We start from the raw sequence: 20,515 nt of genomic DNA, 5'->3' as shown, positions 1-20,515 counted from the left end.
GGGGTGCTGAGTTATAGCATTTAAAAAAATACATATTATTATGGCTAATGTTTATGAGAAGAGGCAGTGATTATGTTTTCATTGAATCGTTAAAGACCAGTAATCGATAACACTTTAAGATTGCGGGAAGGAGTTTTAGTCCACATTTTTATGTGCAAATGCACATAAAATTCTTCCAAGGTTTAACACTAGTCAGACTTCTGATTAATGTGTAAATAAGCAAAGAAACATTGACATCATTCAATTGGATAATTAACCACTGCACAACATAGTGTACAATGCTAGATTCTATAAATTTTGGAAATAATCATTCATCAATCATTCATCAGAGAACTGTTCAGTCTTTCTTCATTTCTGTGGGAGGCTACTTGCCTTTAGAAGGGAGTACTGAGGAACTCAAGTTGAACACATTAAAAAGGATTTTTAGAAAAGGATTTAATTATTATGGTTCTCAAAAATCTGAACACCTTTGTAATTGCTAAATCAACACACATTAAAATTTAATAGCTAGCATTGCAAAATAATCACTTGACATTTAATGGCGGGAAGGGTCATTCAAGGGGTTGTGTCACTAGTAAAATAATAAATGACGTTTTGGGGTAGGAAATAGAGGTAAATAATGAAATTCACATGACTCTGTGCTGGGCAGCTAAATCCTATGGAAAATAGAAAACAGAAGAGTAAATGAATTGGGAAAATGTTGGCAAGGCCCCATCTATATTAAATGGACTCAGCAAGCAATGGAGCATTTGTACAAGTTAAAGTCAAATGCCTTTAAACATGTGTACAAGTTGACATATTTAGAACAGAGCTCAGCGTCTCTACCTCCTCTCATCCTCCAACCAGCTTCTCCTCTTGATTCTCTCAGTTAGTGGTTTATATGCTCTCTCATGCATCTAAACTTGAGGTCTGGAAGTCATCTGAGATTCCTCCTTCTTTGTTAACCTTACATTTGGCACAAAGTCTTATCAGTGCTGCCTCCTACATTCATTCCCTTCTCTGACTCCACCAAGTTCATGAAATTACTATAAATGTCACTGCCTTATCACTCATCACTCCTGTGTTTCACCTAGAAAACATCTACTTGTTTTTCAAAACTTGCCCCAAGGATTACCTTTTTCCATTAAGACTGACTCTGACTCCCCACTGTTCCAGTAAAACAGTGTTTCTTAGCATTGGTTGCACTTTGGAAACACCTGTGGTGTTTGAAAAAAACAAATCCACTTCCAGATATTCTGATCTGATGGGTTTGGGTGCAGAATTTGAAAATACTCCACGGGTATTTTCGATTCTAAGGGACAGTCCAGGTTGAAAACTACAACAGCAAAGTAATCTCCCCCCTGTGTTGTCTTCTCTACTGTATCTTTTAACAATAGTTCTGAAGACTGATTGATTAAACATCGGTGTCACTGGAGAGCTTTAAAAAATATGGATTGTTGGGGCTCTGGTAGACAGACTCTAAGGCAATCCTCCAATGACCACAACTTCTGATGTTCAAGCTCTCGTAAAAACCCCTCTCCTTGGGTGTGGGCTAGGACGTGTGACTAATATTCTGACAAACAGAATATGGCAAAGGCGATAGGATGTCACTATGTGATGACTGATTATATCAGGTAAAATAAGTTTCTTACTAGCAGACTTGCTCTTTTCCCTTTGCTGGCTTTGAAAAATCAGTCTGCCATGTTCTCAGAAGGCTAAGGAGAGGGCCGAGTGGCAGAACTGTGAGCAGCCTTTAGGAGCTAAGAGTGGCCTCCAGTCAATAGCCAATAAGAACCAGGGACCTCAGTGTTACAGCCACAAAGAAATGAACTCTGGTTAACAACATGAAGGAGTTTGGAAATAGATTTACTGCCAGTCATGACTCCAGAAGAGAACTGAACCCTTGGGTGAAACCATGGTAACAGCCTTGCAGAGGACCCAGCTAAGCTGTGCCTCGACTTCTGATTTGTAGAAGTAGATAAATATGGTTTTTTTTAAAGCTGCTAAATTGTGATAATTTGTTATGCAGTGTCAGAAACTAATACATGGTCTATTATGCTTTTTCTTTATAACCCACCCTAGCTGAGGTCTCATTTTAAGATGAGATGCTGATTAGATATCCAGATGCTTCTGGAATGACTCAATAGTAGTCATTCTGAAACCCATTAGGTCTAAGCTGTAGGATTCCATAACCTGCTCTTTCACTCCCACAGCCTTTGTGTGAGTGAAATATGCCATTGCTGGGTGCAGTGAGCAAACCCTTGTTTTTTTCAGAAGTACCTGATCTTACAGGTGATGCTTGGTAGGAAATGTGAAGTGACCTGTTGGAGAGGTGGTTCTGAGGACTCAAGGGCCAAGAGATGGCTGACCTGACTGGTGACTCAGGTAAAGAATTACCATTCATCTTTTTTTTTTTTTTTTTTTTCTGATGTGAAATCTTCCTGTTAAGACTTAAAGCTGAGGGTGAGGAGGTAGAGTTGAGGGGTCTCTCTCTAGGCGTTCTCCTTCAGGATGCACAGTTGGAACAGATTCCAGGGACCTTCAACACAGCTTTCTGTTGTCAACTGTTTGTCAAAGGTTTGATGGAAATTCAGGGAGGAAGGGAAGGAGATTCTATATGGGGTAAGAGATTACATGATATTGAATTTCAAGGTCCTTTCTGACTCATAAGATTATTTGATTCTAGGATCTGCAGTACTCCTAAAATAATTTTGTGAGAAGGAAGTTTGCATCTAGGTAAATCCAATGGTCATTAGTACTGGTCTATTGATAAGTGTGCACTCACTTCTCTTATTCCAGTAATGTCTGAAGTTGGCTGGGCACTTTCTCAGACTTTCTAAATCAATTGCCTGCTAGGGTTCCATTAATGTTGTCCTTGTCCTTATTATTTTAGATTCCTTTTTCTGCAGATTATAAAAAAATGAGGTATTGTCTTACAATAAAATAAATGTATTTCTGGTAATTTATATTTGGTTTTCATGAGTCACCTTATACTTTAGTATATAATTTACTACTTGTAATAGTGAACTTTGTAATGATTATCCTCACTTGAATTTCATATAAAAAAACCCCACAACACAACAACAAGGAATCCATTTTACATTTGAAATGCAGTGAAGAATAAATGCCTTTTTAATAGATTTTCTTTCATCGTATTAGATTCGAGACATTGAACATACTGTGGAAAGCCTAATGAATCTCAGAGGGCTCTTTTCTTTTCATTTCCAGAAGTTAGTAACCTTTTAACACTATCGTATCAAGGATTGCTTGTTGAATATACACTGCAAGTCCATCCTGGATCAAGAAAAAAGTAAAACACAGTTTCGATACTCAAGGAACTTCGGTCTGGTTGAGGAGGAAAGACGTGCACACACGAGACAATAGAACTCAAGGGAACAATTATGCAGAGCACAAATAAGTAGTTCAGGGGAGGCCAGAGAAAAAGCGGCCTGAAGGTTCAAGGAAGATTCTGGAGAAAGAGCCACTCAGCTTGGCTGACAGGGTTGTGAGGAGTAGGTAGGAAAAGGAGAGGGAGGCAAGTGTTGTCCATTGTGGTGGAAACATTAGGGAAGAAGAAAAGCTCAAAGGCATTGTATTAGCTGCCCAGAATTGCTCTGACAACATGCCATAAACTGAGTGGCTTAAAACAATGGAAATTTATCCTTTCATCATTCTGGAGCCCAGAAATTCAAAATCAAGATGGCAGAAGGGCCACGCTGTTCCTGAAGGCTGCAGGGGAGAATTGTTCCATGCCTCTATTCTATCTTCTGATGTTTCTTGCAATGTTTGGTGTTCCTTGGCTTGTAGATGCCTCACCCCAATCTCTGTCTCCATCCTTACACAGAATTCTTCCTGTGTCTTTTCACATGACCTTCCATTTCTGCATGTAGGTCTCTGTAGTTCTTCTTTTCTTACAAGGACAACAGTCACTTTAGAATAAGGGCTCCCTCTACTCCAATACGACCTCATCTTAACCACACTTGCAAAGACTATTTCCAGATAAGGTCTCACTTACAGATTCTGGTGGTTAAGATTTAAAAGTCTTTTTGGGGGACCTAATTCAATTCATAGCAGCATCTATGGGGGTTGGTTAGAAAGTAGCAGACCAGCCCTGAATGCCAAGCTGAGGTCTTCAGATATAGGCAGTGGGAGTCCCTGAAGAAGTCTGAAGGCCTGTGCATGTTGCAGAAGAGGGTAGCATGCTGAAAGCATAGAGGGATATTAATAATTTCAATGCATTTGAAGAGAGGGAGCAAGATATGGAATAGTGTGTACAGTGCCATAGAGCATACATTTAAAAAGTGATACAGCCTTATATATGTAGAGACTATTTCTGGAAGAATCCCAAATCTAGCCACAGTAGTTTCCTCTGAAAAGAAGAACTTGGCGGGGGAGGGTGCCTGGGTGGCTCAATCAGTTAGTAGGGTGCCAACTTCGGCTCAGGTCATGATCTCAAGGCTCTTGAGTTCGAGCCCCACATCAGGCTCTGTGCTGACAGCTCGGAGCCTGGAGCCTGCTTCAGATTCTGTGTCTTCCTCTCTCTCTGTCCTCCCCTGCTCATGCTCTGTCTGTCTCAAAAATAAATAAACATTAAAAAAAAAAAAAACTTGAGGCCAGGGCCCTTGGAACAGGAGTGGTACTGGAGACTTAATTTTTCCCTATATAATCTATTTCATTGCTTGTTTGCTTGCTTGATTTGAGCTGTGTATATGTATACACTAAGGAACACTGCAAAAAAGTAAAACCGAAAAATAGACGTGAGGCATTTAACTAGGTAATGCAAGCATAAGGTAACTTAAAAAAAGTACTTGCAGTATGGCCATTAGAGAATGAACGTATTCTCCACATTTAAATTTCTTCATGTTGAGTTTTCTAGATCAGACAGTTGTTGCGTATCAAAGGACCAGCCCGCGGTGTCAGCAGGTAGGAATACCCAGTTGGCCTGTTTGACTGTGATGCTCTCCCTACTCCCAGCTGCTTTTTCTGGTGTCCTCATTGCTTTAAATATTGAATTTTATAATTTTTAAAAAAGCTTATTTATTTTGAGAGAGAGAGAGAATGCAGTGGAAGGGCAGGGAGCGAGGGTGAGAGAGAATCCCAAGCAGGGCTCTGCACTGTCAGCATGGAGCCCCATGCGAGGCTCAAACTCGTGAACTGTAAGACCATGACTTGAGCCCAAATCAATAGGTGGATGTTTGGGGCGCCTGGGTGGCTCAGTTGAGCCTCCGACTTTTGATTTTGGCTTAGGTCGTGACCTCACAGTGAGTTCTAGCCCTGTGTTGGGCTCTGTGCTGACAGCCCAGTGCCTGCTTAGGATTCTCTCTCTCCCCTCTCTCTGCACCCGCCCCCCTCCTCCTGCAAATAAATAAATAAATTGAACTAAAAAAAAAGAAGTGTTGGATGCTTGCCTGACCAAACCACCTAGGCACCCCTTTAACTATTTAGTTCTAAAATCTGTGTTTTCTTCCTTGCCTTAAAGTTTAAAGTCACACGCTCTTCCTCATGAAACAGAAGACTAATTGTGCTACCAGTACTTCCAGGAAGTAGGGTGACCTTGTCCCCCATGATAAAGGACTGGGACCATAGAGAACAACAGGACGCATCTATTTCCAGACCTCCGGTGACTTCCAGGGAGACACAGAGGAGGCAGGGCTGAGCTGATGGCCTTTCCTTTTCTGGCAGTGGTGAGGGGGAGAGGCAGACAGGGCGGTGCCGAGGAGGCCGTGCACAGAAGCCTGGCTCAGAGAAGCGTCCCCCTAGAAATCTCACCTGCCCAGGGAGGGAGGTGAAAACTGCCATTCCCGCTATGCCTTCAGTCATTCCCTTTGCCTCCAGGCTGCTACCTTCAAAGGGACGGGCATTAATAATTATGGCGACTAGTTTCCCCAGATGAGGCATGCTTGTCATTTCATGAGGGTTTTCCAGAACATTGCTCTCAAACCTCCCAACAACATGATACTGCAGAACCGAATTCTTGGCCTTTGTGATCACAATGGCAGCACTTGAAATTGGGGAAGTGAAAAGCAGGCAGAAAATTTGCTTGGTTTTTAACTCCTTCAATTTAAAGAGGCTCAGAGTGCATTGAGCAGAGTACCCCCTGCTCTTGTTTTGTGGGTCTCTCTGGGCATCCAGAGCTTTGGAGAGGTGCCGAGACGGAAAGCCTGGGGTTAATCAATTAAATTCAACATGCCTGCTGAGCACCAGTCATCAGCCAGGTAGTGGGGAAGATAAATAAGGCACGATTCTCAGTCTCTGGCGGGAAAGACAGACCTATTAAAAAAATTCAGCTCCACAATCCCTTATGGACATTTCTGAAACCCCCAAACCTCACGAAATTGAATTCTTTTTTCCGTAATCCATCTGGCAGCAAAACTTGAACTGATGTGAGTCTATTTATCTATATCCTTTATTTATACTATTTAGTGTGACTCTTCATGTGTTTTGCTTAAAAAAAAATTAATGGGATGTTGCCCCAGACCCCGCTGGAGATGTTATACAATGTTGTTGATTATGCACCAGATTTCCTTCCTAAAATCCCCAAAATTCAGAATATGAGAACACATGTGGCACCAAGGGGTTGGTATTAGAGTCTGGGGACCTGTGATTGTTAAATGCTTCTCTCTGTGGAGGAGAGCCTTCTTTCTCTGGCACCTGATATTTCCTAGGATGAGGACTCAGGCTACATTGTTTCTGCTTAGTGCAAAGAACTTTTGTAAATAGCCACCTCAACCTGGCTTTCCCTGGAGCTTGGGGTTTTCCATCTTTCCAGTGGAGATCCTATAGTTTCCTTAGGCTTTTTGAATACATAATTTTCCTTCTCCACTGTTAAGTGTTGCCTTGCCAAGGACTTATTCCTGCTTCCTATTACAGAGATTAATTCTTCCCAAATTTCTCCTTGTAGATATTGGTTAATCCTGGTGCAGTCTGGTTGCTTTTTTCAGGGCTCTAATTAGTCTGTGTCCTACTTAAGTGCAGGGGACGCCATTTGAAATAATAGGCATAGGGCCACCCAGGAGTCTGACTCCAAAACAGGGAGATTCCCTTCTGTGGTCTTAATGTAAGTGTTTTATTTTAATTTTATTTATTTTGTTATTTTTAGGTATCTTATTCCATTTTATTTTACTCACAATGTATTCCTTCTTCTCCTTAGGTAAAAACAAATTTATACAACTAATTTTTTAAAAATTTAAATCTAAGTTAGTTAGCATATAGTGTAATAATGATTTCAGGAGCAGAATTCAGTCATTCATGACTTCCATGTAACACCCCGTGCTCATCCCAACAAGTGTCCTCCTTAACACCCATCCCCCATTTAGCCCAACCCCACATCCAACACCTCCCCAGCAACCCTCAGTTTGTTCTCTGTATTTAAGAGTCTCTTATGGTCTGTCTCCCTCTCTGTTTTTATATTATTTTTGCTTCCCTTCCCTTAGGTTCATTTGTTTTGTATCTTAAATTCCATATATGAGTGAAATCATATGATATTTGTTAGAAGTGTTTGTAAATAGAGTTGACCCCTTATTCTCTCATCCCTGGCCACAATTTCTTCCTATAGATGAGCATTAGCTTGTTTAAAGTTTGACCTTAACAAGTGCCAAGTTCTCTTCCTTTGAGAATATGAGCTCACATCTGCCCTTCTGGGCAGTCAGTTGGCTCACTTGAGAGGGACAGAATGACATGAGTGGTCCTCGTTCCTGCGAACTTTGAGGCCAGGGGTGGGGGTAGAGCCCTACTGCGTCTTTGACATCTGAGATATAAATCACTCACTGGAGGGAATGGTAGCTTCTTCAGGGGGCTTGAGGAGGCTTTTTAGAGGTCTGCAGCATTGAATTCAGATACTTCTGTGTGGTAGACACTTGCCTGGACCAGAGGAGGACACAGGACCTATGCAGTAGGTCCTACATGGACTCACCATATGAGAATCAAAGAGAAAGGTCGGAAGGCTTTAGTTTTCTAAGAAACATCCAGGAATGAAAAACTAGTATTCAGAGCAGCGAATACATTTGTAATATTTTTTGTTAGCATTGTCTGTTTCCGACCCACAATACTTAGGAGGAAAGCTGGCAAAAAGAAAAGCTAGTGTGATTATTTTGAGGGATAGCATTTGAGAATTCTTTTTACTATTTGAAATCTTCCCTTTTTTCCCATTAAAAAAATTTGCCCCCACATGCAATTCTTCGTAGAAAACTTAGAAAATATGGCCTACTTATAGAAGAAAAGAAAAATTCCATTATCTTGCTGCCTAGAAATGACCATTTTTAATCATTCCGGCATATGCCCTTAATGACTCTTTTCTAAGCCTATTTAAAAACCTCAGAGGATTGATATATTTGTAGGCATATAGTGTATGTCTGTGCGTGAAGCATACGGACTGATCAACAATTTTGTAATGGCTTTTAGATTTGAAAATACATCAATTCATCTCTTTGTGTTTCACTAAGTTTACTCAAATTCCATCATTTTATTCTGATTCTAGTCCTAAAGAAGGGCCTAAAAAAATGGAGTGGATGGTAGTGGTTCTGGAGAGGTGCAATGTCAAAGAAAAACTGCACTCAACAAAGGTACAGGGAAGGAAGACTGTATTCAAGACTATAGCAATAGGGGAGAGAGATTGAAAGCAATTCCATTCAAACCGAAGATGGGACTTTTTATGTATGTGTGTGTGTATGTATGTATTTATGAAGTACAGTTAACATACAGTCCTATATTAGTTTTAGGTGTGTATAACATATTGATTCAACAATTTTATACACTGCTCAGTGCTCACCATGATAAATATAGTCACCATACAATGTTATTGACCATACATTATTGACTATATTCCCTATGCTGTAGTTTTCATCTCAATTTATTTTATATCGGTTTTGCCCCCCTGCCCACCTCCCCTATGGCAACCACCAGTTTGTTCTCTGTATTTAAAAGTCTGTTTGTGGGGTGCCTGGGTGGCGCAGTCGGTTAAGCGTCTGACTTCAGCCAGGTCACGATCTCGCGGTCCGTGAGTTCGAGCCCCGCGTCAGGCTCTGGGCTGATGGCTCGGAGCCTGGAGCCTGTTTCCGATTCTGTGTCTCCCTCTCTCTCTGCCCCTCCCCCGTTCATGCTCTGTCTCTCTCTGTCCCAAAAATAAATAAAAAACGTTGAAAAAAAAAAAGTCTGTTTGTTCATTCATTTGTGTTTTAGATTCTACATATAAGTGAAATCATATGGCATTTATCTTTGATTTATTTCATTTAGCATAATACCATCTAGGTCCATCCATGATTGTCACAAATGGCAAGATCTCATTCTTTTTTATGGCTGAGCAATATTCCACTATATATATTATATATACATACACACACACACACACACACACACACACACACGACCTCTTCTTTATTCATCTATCAGTGGACACTTGGGTTACATCCATATCTTGGCTATGATAAATAATGCTGCAATAAACATAGGGATGCATATATCCCTTTGAATTAGTGTTTTTCTTTTCTTTCAGTAGATACCCAGTAGTGGAATTATTGGATTGTATGGTATTTTTATTTTTAAGTTTTTGAGGAGACTCCATACTGTCTTCCACAGTGGCTGCACCAATTTACATTCCCACCAACAGTGCACATGTGTTCCCTTTTCCCTACATCCTCACCAACACTTGCTATTTTTTACTTGTTTTTTGATACTGGGCATTCTGAGGTGTAGGGTAATATCTCCTATGGTTTTGATTTGCATTTCTCTGATGATGAGTGATGTTGAGCATCTTGTCATGTGCCTGTTGGCCATCAGTATTGTCTTCTTTGGAAAAATGTCTATTCAGGTCTTCTGCCATGTTTTAATCAGAGTGTTTGGTTTTTTGATTCTTTAGAGATTTTAGATTGTTAGCCTCTTATTGGATATATGATTTGCAAATATCTTTTCCCATTCAGTAGGTTCCCTTTTCATTTTGTTGATGGTTTCCTTAAATGTGCAAAAGTTTTTTATTTTAATATAGCCCTAACAGTTTATTTTTGCTTTTGTTTCCCTTGCCTGAGGAGACATATCCATAACTGTGTTGCTAAAGCTGATATTCAGGAGATTGCTACCACCTATGTTTTCTTCTAGGGGTTTTATGGTTTCAGGTCTCATATATTTAGGTCTTTAATATATTTTGAGTTTATTTTTGTGTATGGTGTAAGAAAGTGATCTAGTTTTATTCTTTTACAGATAGCTGCTTAGTTTTCCCATCACAACTTATAGAAAAGACTGCCTTTTCCCCATTGTATATTCTTGCATCCTTTGGGGGAGAATTTTTTAAAAAAAATTTAATGTTTATTTTTTATTTTTGAGAGAGAGAGACGGAGCATGAATAGAGGAGGGGCAGAGAGAGAGGGAGATACAGAATCTGAAGCAGGCTCCAGGATCTGACCCATCATCACAGAGCCTGACGCGGGGCTTGAACCCACAAACCATGAGATAATGACCTGAAGTGAAGTCGGACGCTTAACCGACTGACCCACCCAGGTGCCCCGAAGGTTTTTTTAATGCTTATTTGAAAGAGAGAGAGAGCGTGCACGCACAAGGAGGGGGTGGGCAGAGAAAGAGAGACACAGAATCCGAAGCAGGCTCCAGGCTCTGAGCGGTCAGCACAGAGCCCGACGTGGGGCTCAAACTCATGAACTGTGAGATCATGACCTGAGCCAAAGGTGGATGTTTAACTGACCGAGCCACCCAGGCTCCCTGGGGAAGGATTTTTAAGTGTTAGAGTGAGCTAGTGAGGGAGACCTAAGGATATTATGCAGGAGCTGGGTCTATGTGATTAGGTCTTCAGTGTTTGCTAATTGACACTTAACTGAAGTTAGACCCCTGTCCTCTCACAGAGACTGGGAGATAGGGTTGTTATCTTCCTTGACGATTGCAATTCCTGATCCTTGAGAAAGACTTTCCTGAGTTGTAAACCTGGCAAGAGCCTGAGAGATTTTATCTCCAGGGGGCAGGGAAAGAATTCACAATTGCAAGTTTTCAAAAGTAAATGTTCTAAGAAAAGGGAAGTCAGGGTACCATAGTCAGGAAGAAACCAGGTAAAGTTTAGTCAGGCTTAGGGGAACATTAGGACCATCTTGGTGAGTGGAAAGTGGTGGCAAGGTGGCTGAGACCCTGGCAGAGTTTGGAAGAAAGAGATATCTTCAGGACCTGATCAGCAGGGGCTTAGAACATGATCTCCCCTGTGCCAAGAAGAGTGTCAATAAGTAAGTAGCTTAGTGCATTTTAAATTGCATTTACATTAATTTATAAAGAAGAAACCCATTTGTATCTCTTTCCAAAAAAAAAAAAAAACAAAAACAAAAAAAACAGTTCAGTCCCTAATGGACTTTGAAAATACAGGCCCTTTTACTGACAGCAATCTTTTAGTGGAGTAATGTATTCTGTTGTGAAAATTAATTTTTGAGCTTGAAACGAGATGCTAAGTGATTTTCAGCACAAGGGATGGTTATGTTAGATATAGAGGGACTAACAGAAAACAGAATGTTCTTTCAGTGTTTCATGTTTGGGACTACCTGAAAACCAGTTCTCTGGTCACCGTTACTGGTGGTTACTCTTCAGAGTGTGTTTACAACTCTTACTTCACAAGAATGTATTGTAATGTATGTAGGTATGTAATGTAAGCATAATGTTCTCAAGTTTCATCAATATTGTAGCCCATGGCAGAATTTCCTTCTTTTTGAAGGCTGAATACTATTTCATTGTATGTACCTACCACATTTTCTCTGTCCATTCGTCTGTCAACGGACTGGTAGTTTGCTTCCACATTTTGGCTGTTGTGACTAATGCTGCAGTGGACATCAGAGTGCAGACAGCTCTAGGAGATTCTGTGTTCGGTTCTTTTGGATAAATACTTCAAGTGGGATTTCCGGAGAGGAAAACAACACAGGAGGCTGATGAATAGGTTTTGAAATCATTTTAATTTTTGCTTCCTATAAGTAGTTTCTGATCAAAATGCTTTTGCTCAGTAGAAAAGGACTCATAAAGAATTTAATACCATGGGAAGGTAGGTGGAAGCGTCTTGGCGTGAGAAAAACAGATGTTTTAAATACCGGGCGATTTCCTTTCCCTCCTCCCCAGCGTCGTCCCGTGGGAGGCAGCCTAGCGGCGTGGGAAGAGGAAAGAAAGCTCCGAGGCCCGGATTTCTACAGGCTCAGGGCTAGTCCTCAAGGGGTGCCCGGCTTCTAAATTTGTTTATGAAATGTGTGCATGGAGCAGTCTGTAGCTATCGCCAGATGCTCAGAGAAGTCCGTGGCTCGGAAGGAGCTGAGAACCCCTGCTTTAGAGACCGGCTGTCTTGCTCTGTCTGGTACACACTGTGTGGCCTTGGATAAGTGGCTTGACCTTGGGGACTCAGTTTCCTCATCTCAGCATGTCTTTGAGTGGATGAGGATGAACATCTCACAGGTGTGGTATAAAGGCTAAGTAAGATGAGAACAGAAAGTATTCTGGCATTTAGAGGCTTAATAATGGTTTCTTTTCTTTTTTCTTTTTTTTCCTTCCTTCCCAAGCTTGTCAGAACAGAGCCTCTCTCTGGAGGATTAGGGAACAGTGGGTTCTGCTCTGAGCTCATCCTAAGAAATGTTTAGGCTAAGTAATTTCAAAGTTACAGGAAGAAGAATCCCCAATAATTTAAAATTTAATACCCTTTGCTGCTGCGATCACTTACCAGAAGCAGCAACAAGAGCCCTGGAGAAGTGCATCCAGCTGGGATTCATTCTGGGAAGCATTTCCTAAATTTAGGCCAGCGCAGGGAAGACACCCAACGCAAGGTCACACGGGGCCCCACCTGGGAAGACCCTCAAAGCGGGGCATGCCTCACGCTTGCTAATGAGGGACAGTGGGGGCTGCAGGAGTCCAGTGAGCTTCCTGGGGGAGGCAGAAACCAACTACTGGTTAGTTGAGACTCCAGGCAAATCTTTTCTGTTTATTTTATGATCAGGAGCTCAGTTTTGTTGTTGCGTCTCAGAGGGGAGCTAATTAAAGATGTTAAGTGAAACAGCAGTATGGACCTTCGTAACAGTTGAATGGGGTGCGGGAGCCGTTTCCACTTGGGAAGAAAGGACTCTTAAATCCATATTAGGACCCTCTCACTTCCCTTTTTAGCAAAATCACTGTTTTAGGTAAAATTGCAAGTGTGAAATTATACAGAGATGATCTGGCAGTTTGTTTGACTTTTTTCTTTCCCTCTCATTTATTTTGCATTTCAGATAACCAACTAGTGCGTGAGGATAAAAAGAGGATTCCGTGTCCTTTGCCTCCTATCTACCGTGGAGGATGTGTGAAATGAAGTGCTAACATGAGGGCACTGGAGAAACTTCCAGGGAAACGTAAGTGCAAACTCAGCTAGTGGAAAGGCACAGTGAGCATTTTGTGTTACAGATTCTTCCTTGCTCAAAATTTAACTATTTATACATGCTCTATAAATACTGTATTATAAATTATAAATACACTATATATTTCCTATATGTAGTGTACATTATAAATATATTTATATTTATATATATATATAATTTATATAAATTAATTATAAACGTGTATTTTCCATGGATTATATGTATCATATATTACATGTAGTTTTAACTTAAAAACATTTTTTTAAATGTTGTTATTTTTGAGAGACAGAGCATGAGTGGGGAAGGGAGCAGAGAGAGAGAGTAGAGAGACACAAAATCTGAAGCAGGCTCCAGGCTCTGAGCTGTCAGCACAGTGCCCAACGCGGGGCTCATACAAACTGTGAGATCATGACTTGAGCCAAAGTTGGACACTTAACCGATTGAGCCACCCACGTGCCCCAGTTTTAACTTTTATCATATATTCAATATTATATAGATTTGTTACATATATAATCAAATTAAAAACTGCTACCTTCTCCCATCAAGCCATGTATCTGGTTTGAAGCCTTTGGAAGTCACCCCCACAAAGATCTGGAAGGAAGCTAATTTGCACATGGTCACAGAATCACTCAGGGCAATTCTCTAAACATGCTCACAATTTGACATGTATTTTTTCTATCTTGACGGCCAGCAGGTATTACTTAAGGAAAAAAATGCTTTCACATGAAAAACTTCCTTGCATAGGTGTGAGTCACATTGTGTTATCTTAAATTGCCCTGGTGAGTTAAATAATGTGCTGTCACTGAGCAGAATTTTCACTTTCCTCGGGGGCTGGATATTGGCCAGGTGCTCATTGAATAGGGATATTTGGGATATTTTCCCCTCATTATTAGAATGAATGATAGAATGAATCTATCTTAGATTCTCATCTTGAAAGGTGAGGTCTCTCAACTAATGAGTTTTTTTCCTGAGATAGTAGACATAGCTAAAATTTTAGGAACCCCTTAGAACTGAAATATTGTTTAGCTTTTCCTCAACAAAGAGTCTGCAATTATAAATAAATCATTTGTTAATCTTGTAACGGTAGTATTTAATTCTATGTGGAAACATCCTGTGGCAACTCATTTGTGTTTGATGTTCTCTCAGGACATTCCATAGATTCTGATCATGCGCTGTGTTTATGAACCTTCTTTACAAAATACAGCCTCGAGCTGAGCAATTAAGATTTTAATTTTATGCAACGTGATTGCTCTCCTTCACTTAAAAGAAGTGAATAAATGCATACATTGAAGAGAAACGTTATTAACCTTTTCTTTGTTTATCAGGCTTGCATATCTTGCATCAGAATACTCACGTAATGTGACAGATTAGCTTATTGTTATGCACTGGGTATTTCCTCTATAATTTTATTGATAGTGCTTTGCATACAGCAGGTGCTCAGTATTTCTTATAAATTTATTACAATACGTACCAATATTGCCTTGTTGATCTTGTGCCAGCACCACCTGATTTTTCATTAAAATTTTCTTTTATAACAGCTTTACTAAAAATTGATTCACACACTATAAAATTCACCTATTTAACGTGTACAAGTCAATGGTTTTTAGTATATTCACCATCGTGCAACCGTCAACAGTATCTAATTTTAGACTATTTTTGTCAAATCCTGTACTCATTAGCAGTCACTCCTCATATCCCTCCAAACTCTTTAAACCAAAGGCAACCACTCATCTACTCTGTCTCTTTATTTGCCTCTTCTAGATATTTCTTATAAATGAGGTCATACAATAGGTGGTTGGCTTCTTTCACTTAGCATAGTGTTTTCAAGATTTATCCATGTTGTAGCCTGTATCATTACTTCATTTCTTTTTATTGCCAACTTCGACTCCATTTTATGCATACATCACATTCTGTTGATCATTGGTTTGATGGACATTTAATTTGCTTTCACTTTTTGACTATTATGGATAATGCTGCTCTGAACATTCGTATGCAGGTTTTTGTGTGGACACATTTTTCATTTCTCTTGGGTACATATCTAGCAGTGGAATTGTTAGGTCATATGGTAATTCTATGTATAACTTTTTGAGGAAATGCCAGATGGTTTCTAAAGTGACTGCACCATTTGCAATACCAGTGACAGTGTTTGAGAGTTCCAATTTCTCCACATGCTCCCTAACACTTGTTACTATCTTTCTTTTTGATCATAGCCATCTTAATGGATATGGAATGATATCTCACTGTGTTTTTTGATTTGTGTTTCCCGGATGGCTAATATATGTTGAACATCGTTTTGTGTGCTTATTGGTCACTTGTTCATCTCCTTTGAAGAAATGTTTATTCAAATCCTTTGTCCAATTATTAGTAGGTTGCCTGTCTCTTTTTATTATGGAATGACAAGATCTCTTTATTAGAATCTATATACAAGTCTAGCCATATATACGATTTGCGTATAGTTTCTCCCACTCAGTGGGTTGTTCTGCTTTCTGGATGGTGTCCTTGGAAGCTCAAAAGTTCTGAATTTTGACTAAGTCCAATTTCTTAATGTTTTGTTTCCTGCACTTTTGGTATTTCATTTTAACACACCATAGAGATTATGCTATGGGAGATCATCTTAGAAGGAATACTTCTTGGATGTGTAATAATTAACTCCCACTTTCATGGGAGTTCAAACAGAGCTGTCTTTAGCACTGAGCCTAAGTAAAAATGGGATGTAGATGATGCTTGTTTTCAGCACCCCCTTTCTGCCCCTCACTGGTACACCTTCTGCACCTGCCATTTAGTAGATGTCTCTGGCATCCTACATCACATCCCTTCACTCACTGCTGATTTTCAGCCATGGCTGCCAGGGACAGTTCCATGTGAGATCAGGTGCCCCTAGAGTACAAAACACTCACTTAGGGTGAGGCCAGCATGTCTTTATACTTTTGGCTCTAGGGTCTTCTCCTATGAGTGCAGAAGCCCACAGTACAATCAGAAAAACAGATTTGTTGTCCTAGAGGAGTCCTTATCCAATGGGGGAAGGGAGACTGTGGACAATTCTTTAATCTCCATTCCTGTAGGCAGACACAATTCTGGGAGGTGAGAAGACTCCAGCAGAACAGAACCCTCTGCTTGTATTTTCTGCCTCATCGTTTTGCTCCCTTTTTTTTCTGCACCCTGGGAGAGTCTCTTGAATAGGGTCCCTGCCACCATGTCCTTCCTGCTTTTGAGAGAACCCAAACTAAAGCATTCATGATGGACCTCCCTTATGCTGCCTCTGGTATCTTGTGCTCTCCCCCATCTCTTGAGCTATCTGCAAAATCTTATGGGAACCTAACCTACACCTTTCCTAAGTTTCTGTGTCTCAATAAGTCTTTTGTATTTTGTGTCTAATTTCTTCTGAGCCCAGTCAGGTGGTTGTATAGCTAACCTGCTGGAGCAATTTTAGTCAAGGAGTTGTGTGCCACTAATAGTTTCGCCTCTGTGTCTTCTGGGAACACCTGCATTTTAAAGAGTAACTTTGGTGGATTTCCTCTAAGCAGGAACTCCTAAGAATAGATGGAGGGAGTTGTTCTAGTAACAGCAACATTTCTCTCCTTCCCAGATCACATCCTGAAGGTGACTGTCTTCTGTCACATTTGAGACGATCTTGTGTCCACTATTTCCCCAACTAATATTGTATTATATCTTTGCTGCAGACAGTGGCTAAATTATACATGTTATGTCTAAGCGTAGACTTAAGATATTGCTTTGTAATGAGTTAAGTTGGCTTGAAAGAAACATAAATGTGGGGATGTTTTGAGGGCCAGAAGAGAGATGCTATTGCAAGGTTCCAGGAAGAGATTGGAATAGGTACCCTAAAGAAAAAAAATAAAGGTAGAAACAAGAAACAATAAGGGATAAAGTGCACAAAGGATTGGGCAAAATAGTCACTTGGAACATATTTTTGGATGGGTAAAGTCCACAATAAAGGTTTGTTGAATGAATAAATGCTTGAATAAACAATTTTTCCTTTTATACCAGAGAAGAGTATACATGTATCATGTTTACCATGGTCCTTGTACCATGATGGGATGGTTTTAAAAATAAGTCTACAAATTCTTCGTTATTCCTCCCTTCAAGAGGTGGAGACTAATTCCCCTCCCCTTGAGTGTGTGCTGTATTTGGTGACTTCTAGGGAATAGACTGAAGTGGAAGTGATAGTGTATAACTTTGGGGAACTGGTCATGCAAAGGCACTGTGGCTTCTGTCTTGGTTATTCCCTTTCAAATTGTTCACCTGGGGGGAAGCCCATGGCTGTGCTGCTCTACGGAAAGGCTCACCCGGTGAGGAACTAAAGCCTCCAGACAATAGCCACGTGAGCGAGCTTGGACGTGGATCTTCAGCTTCAGTTAAGCTTTCAGATCACTGAAGCCTGAATCTCTCTCCGCCAGAAGATTCACTGAAACCTCATAATAGCCACTGAGCTAGAGGAATCTAACTAGACTATTTCTGGATTCCTGACCCTTTGACACCTTGTGAGATAATAAATACTTGTTGTTTTAAACTGTTGAACTATAAGTTTTAGGATAATTTATACACAACAATAGATAAATAATATACATGGAAAGATATCAATGAATGGTAGTGGTGGTCATGGTTGTGATCATAAAGATGATGAAGAAGATGAAGAAGAAGATAATGATGAAGATGATGATAGTGGAAGAGGAGGAGGAGGGTAGTTAGTATTAACCCCAAGATCTCCTGTTTGGGAGGAGAGAAAAACATCTTACAAACCCCTCTTATATTTTTTGCTGCTTCTCTGGCTAGCTATTCATTGTCTGAACTGTGAGATAAAGACTGCTGTGATGTTGCTTCGGGAGTGAGGCTCTTGCTGGAAGTGGAGACGTTCTAGTTGCGTATGGCTGTGTTGGATTCTCTCACAGCATCTTGACCCAGTGACACTCTACGAGCAGATACACACGAGTGATATTCTACTTCATACCAAGCTCTACCTAGGTGTCAACAGACATGATTTTTCACTTTCTTTGGGAAAGTGCAACACTGAGCAGTGACTCAGTCTCAAAAAAATTACACATTTAGGACAAAATTCATGTACAAGCTAGAAATATGTGCTTATGCACAAATGACTGCTCTGACTTCTGTCTTCTTCTTGCTTTAAAATAGAGATGAGAACAATTTGGGTTCTGCTCACCACTAATCTTGGATAGATGAGCCATGGAGGATTGTGTAATGGTAATGGCAATGGTAATTACAATGATAATGATAATGATAGTAATGGCCAGTATGTATAGAGCAGACATCTTATGTAACCATGTACATCATCTGTTATGCTCATCACAACTCTGATTACTGAGAAGATTGTATTTCAAAGATGTTAATGAACACATGGCTACTAGTAGTGTTGAGGCTGAGCTTCAAATGGTTCTGATGTTCTCCGAAGAATGAGTTCTCTTTTCTCTACCACATTGCCTCTCTTCCTTACTATACAATGGCTGCCAAAGGCTCAAGAGGGTAAACTTTTGTATCCAATTTATGGAACTGTTTGAATTTAATGGGTACAAATAGAAGTTTGAGTTTTCTCAATACCTTTTTCAGTTATGCTCTGTTCAGTCTCTTTTTCCCCATCCATAAATGAAATACTTGGCAGTACTGTAGCCTTTTTAAAAAATGTTTTATTTATTTTGAGAGAGGGAGCGTAAGCAGGGGAAGGATGGAGAGAGAAGGGGACAGAGGATCGAAAGCAGGCTTTGTGCTGACAGCAGTGAGCCTGATGTGGGGCTCAAATTCACGAACTGTGTGATCATGATCTGAGCTCAAGTTGGATGCTTAACTGACTAAGCCATCTAGGTGTCCCAGTACTGTAGCTTTTTGATCACTCGCAGTTATTAAGTCAATGCAGTCTGTGGTAGAAAGTTCTTAAAATGGCTCTTGTGTTAGAGAGGGCCATGTGGCAAGGAGTTGAGATGTTCTCTGGCCAACAGCCAGGGAGAAGCTAAGGCCTTCAGTCTAAGAGCTTATGAGGAACTGAATGAATGAATAAGCTTGGAGTCAGATCTTCCCTCAGTTGAGCCTTGAGATGGTTGTAGCCCCAGCCACTATCTTGATTGTAGCCTGAAGCTGTATACAGATTCATATCCTACAGAAACTGTGAGATCATAAACATCTGTTGTTTTAAGCCACTAAATTTGTTTTGCATCAGTATTAATATAGTTTGACCCAGTTTAAAATTTTAATGCAATCCAATGTAATGCTCATTTCCTCTCGTTTCTTCCCTCTTCTCAATGTGGTTCAGGAGACTCGCTGGACTTGCTCTTTCATTTCTCCCCCACCTCTGCCATTTTGGGGTCCTGTCTTCCCTGGTGCTTTGGGGCTGGCTGTAGGGACATGGAAAGACACAAGTATCTCTTATTTGACTGGTACCTTTGTTCTCTCTGCTGTTACTGTTTCTCTGGCTTTGACTAAATGTTGGATAAGTGTTCACATACTGGCTCCCTCTGGGACATATGTGAGGGAGAGTTCTCTGTAGAACCCTTCAAAGCTTCCTAGTTTCTTGGTCCTTCCTGATTCTCCCTACACAGCTTCTACCCCAGATATTCAGGTTCAGGTTATTATTGTTGGCGGAATCTCCTTACTGTCAGTGAGATCTTGAATGGGCACCTGCAAGGTGGCACAGGTCCAGCTACCTTCATGTGTTCAATTTCCACTGTCCCTCTGCCACTGGATTTCTCTGCCTTGTTGTTCCCTCCAAATAGGATTGCCAGATTTAGTAAATAAGGACAGAGGAAATCCAGTTAATTGAATTTCAGATAAACAGTGAATAAGTTTTTAGTTTAAGTCTCATGCATTCATATCTTATCTGGCGACCCTGTTCCCATACTCTTGTGTTTTTCTCAAATAGCACACAGAGAAGAGATCAGAAGCACCATTGCCCAACAAGGGAATGAAATGCTAATATCTCTTTGCTGGTTAAGTAGAATGATTCTCTTGTCTCCTTGTTTGAATTGAGATGGGAGCACAGAGAAAGGAGGGACAAGCTCATCACGAATACTAAATTCTCTTGACTTGTGTGTCCAGTGGTTTCTTTGATTCCTGTGTATGCATTTGTAGACTAACAGGGGTGGGCAGTGAATTTTTGGGGGAGGAGGTGTTCTATGGGAGTGTCTGGCCTCAATTATGTATTGTGACTCAGTATGGGGTGGCAAGCCTTG

General features: G+C 40.5%; 1 long non-coding RNA gene across 2 annotated transcripts in view; it reads left to right on the top strand.

Moving 5' to 3' along the window:
- The window catches only part of LOC109265946 (uncharacterized), a 246,945-nt gene that overhangs the window by 80,830 nt on the left and 145,600 nt on the right, over positions 1–20,515 (top strand). Inside the window, exon 2 of one of the 2 annotated variants that reach the window (XR_008421102.1) lies at positions 13,197–13,348. This is a non-coding gene — a long non-coding RNA (uncharacterized LOC109265946). The remainder of the gene's footprint in view (positions 1–13,196; positions 13,349–20,515) is intronic. The other variant, XR_002079431.2, reaches the window with a different exon arrangement.

Source organism: Panthera pardus, unplaced genomic scaffold, assembly GCF_024362965.1.
Source record: "Panthera pardus isolate Hobbes unplaced genomic scaffold, ASM2436296v1 HiC_scaffold_1, whole genome shotgun sequence".
NCBI lineage: Eukaryota > Metazoa > Chordata > Mammalia > Carnivora > Felidae > Panthera > Panthera pardus.
This window is presented reverse-complemented; position numbering and strand designations above follow the sequence as displayed.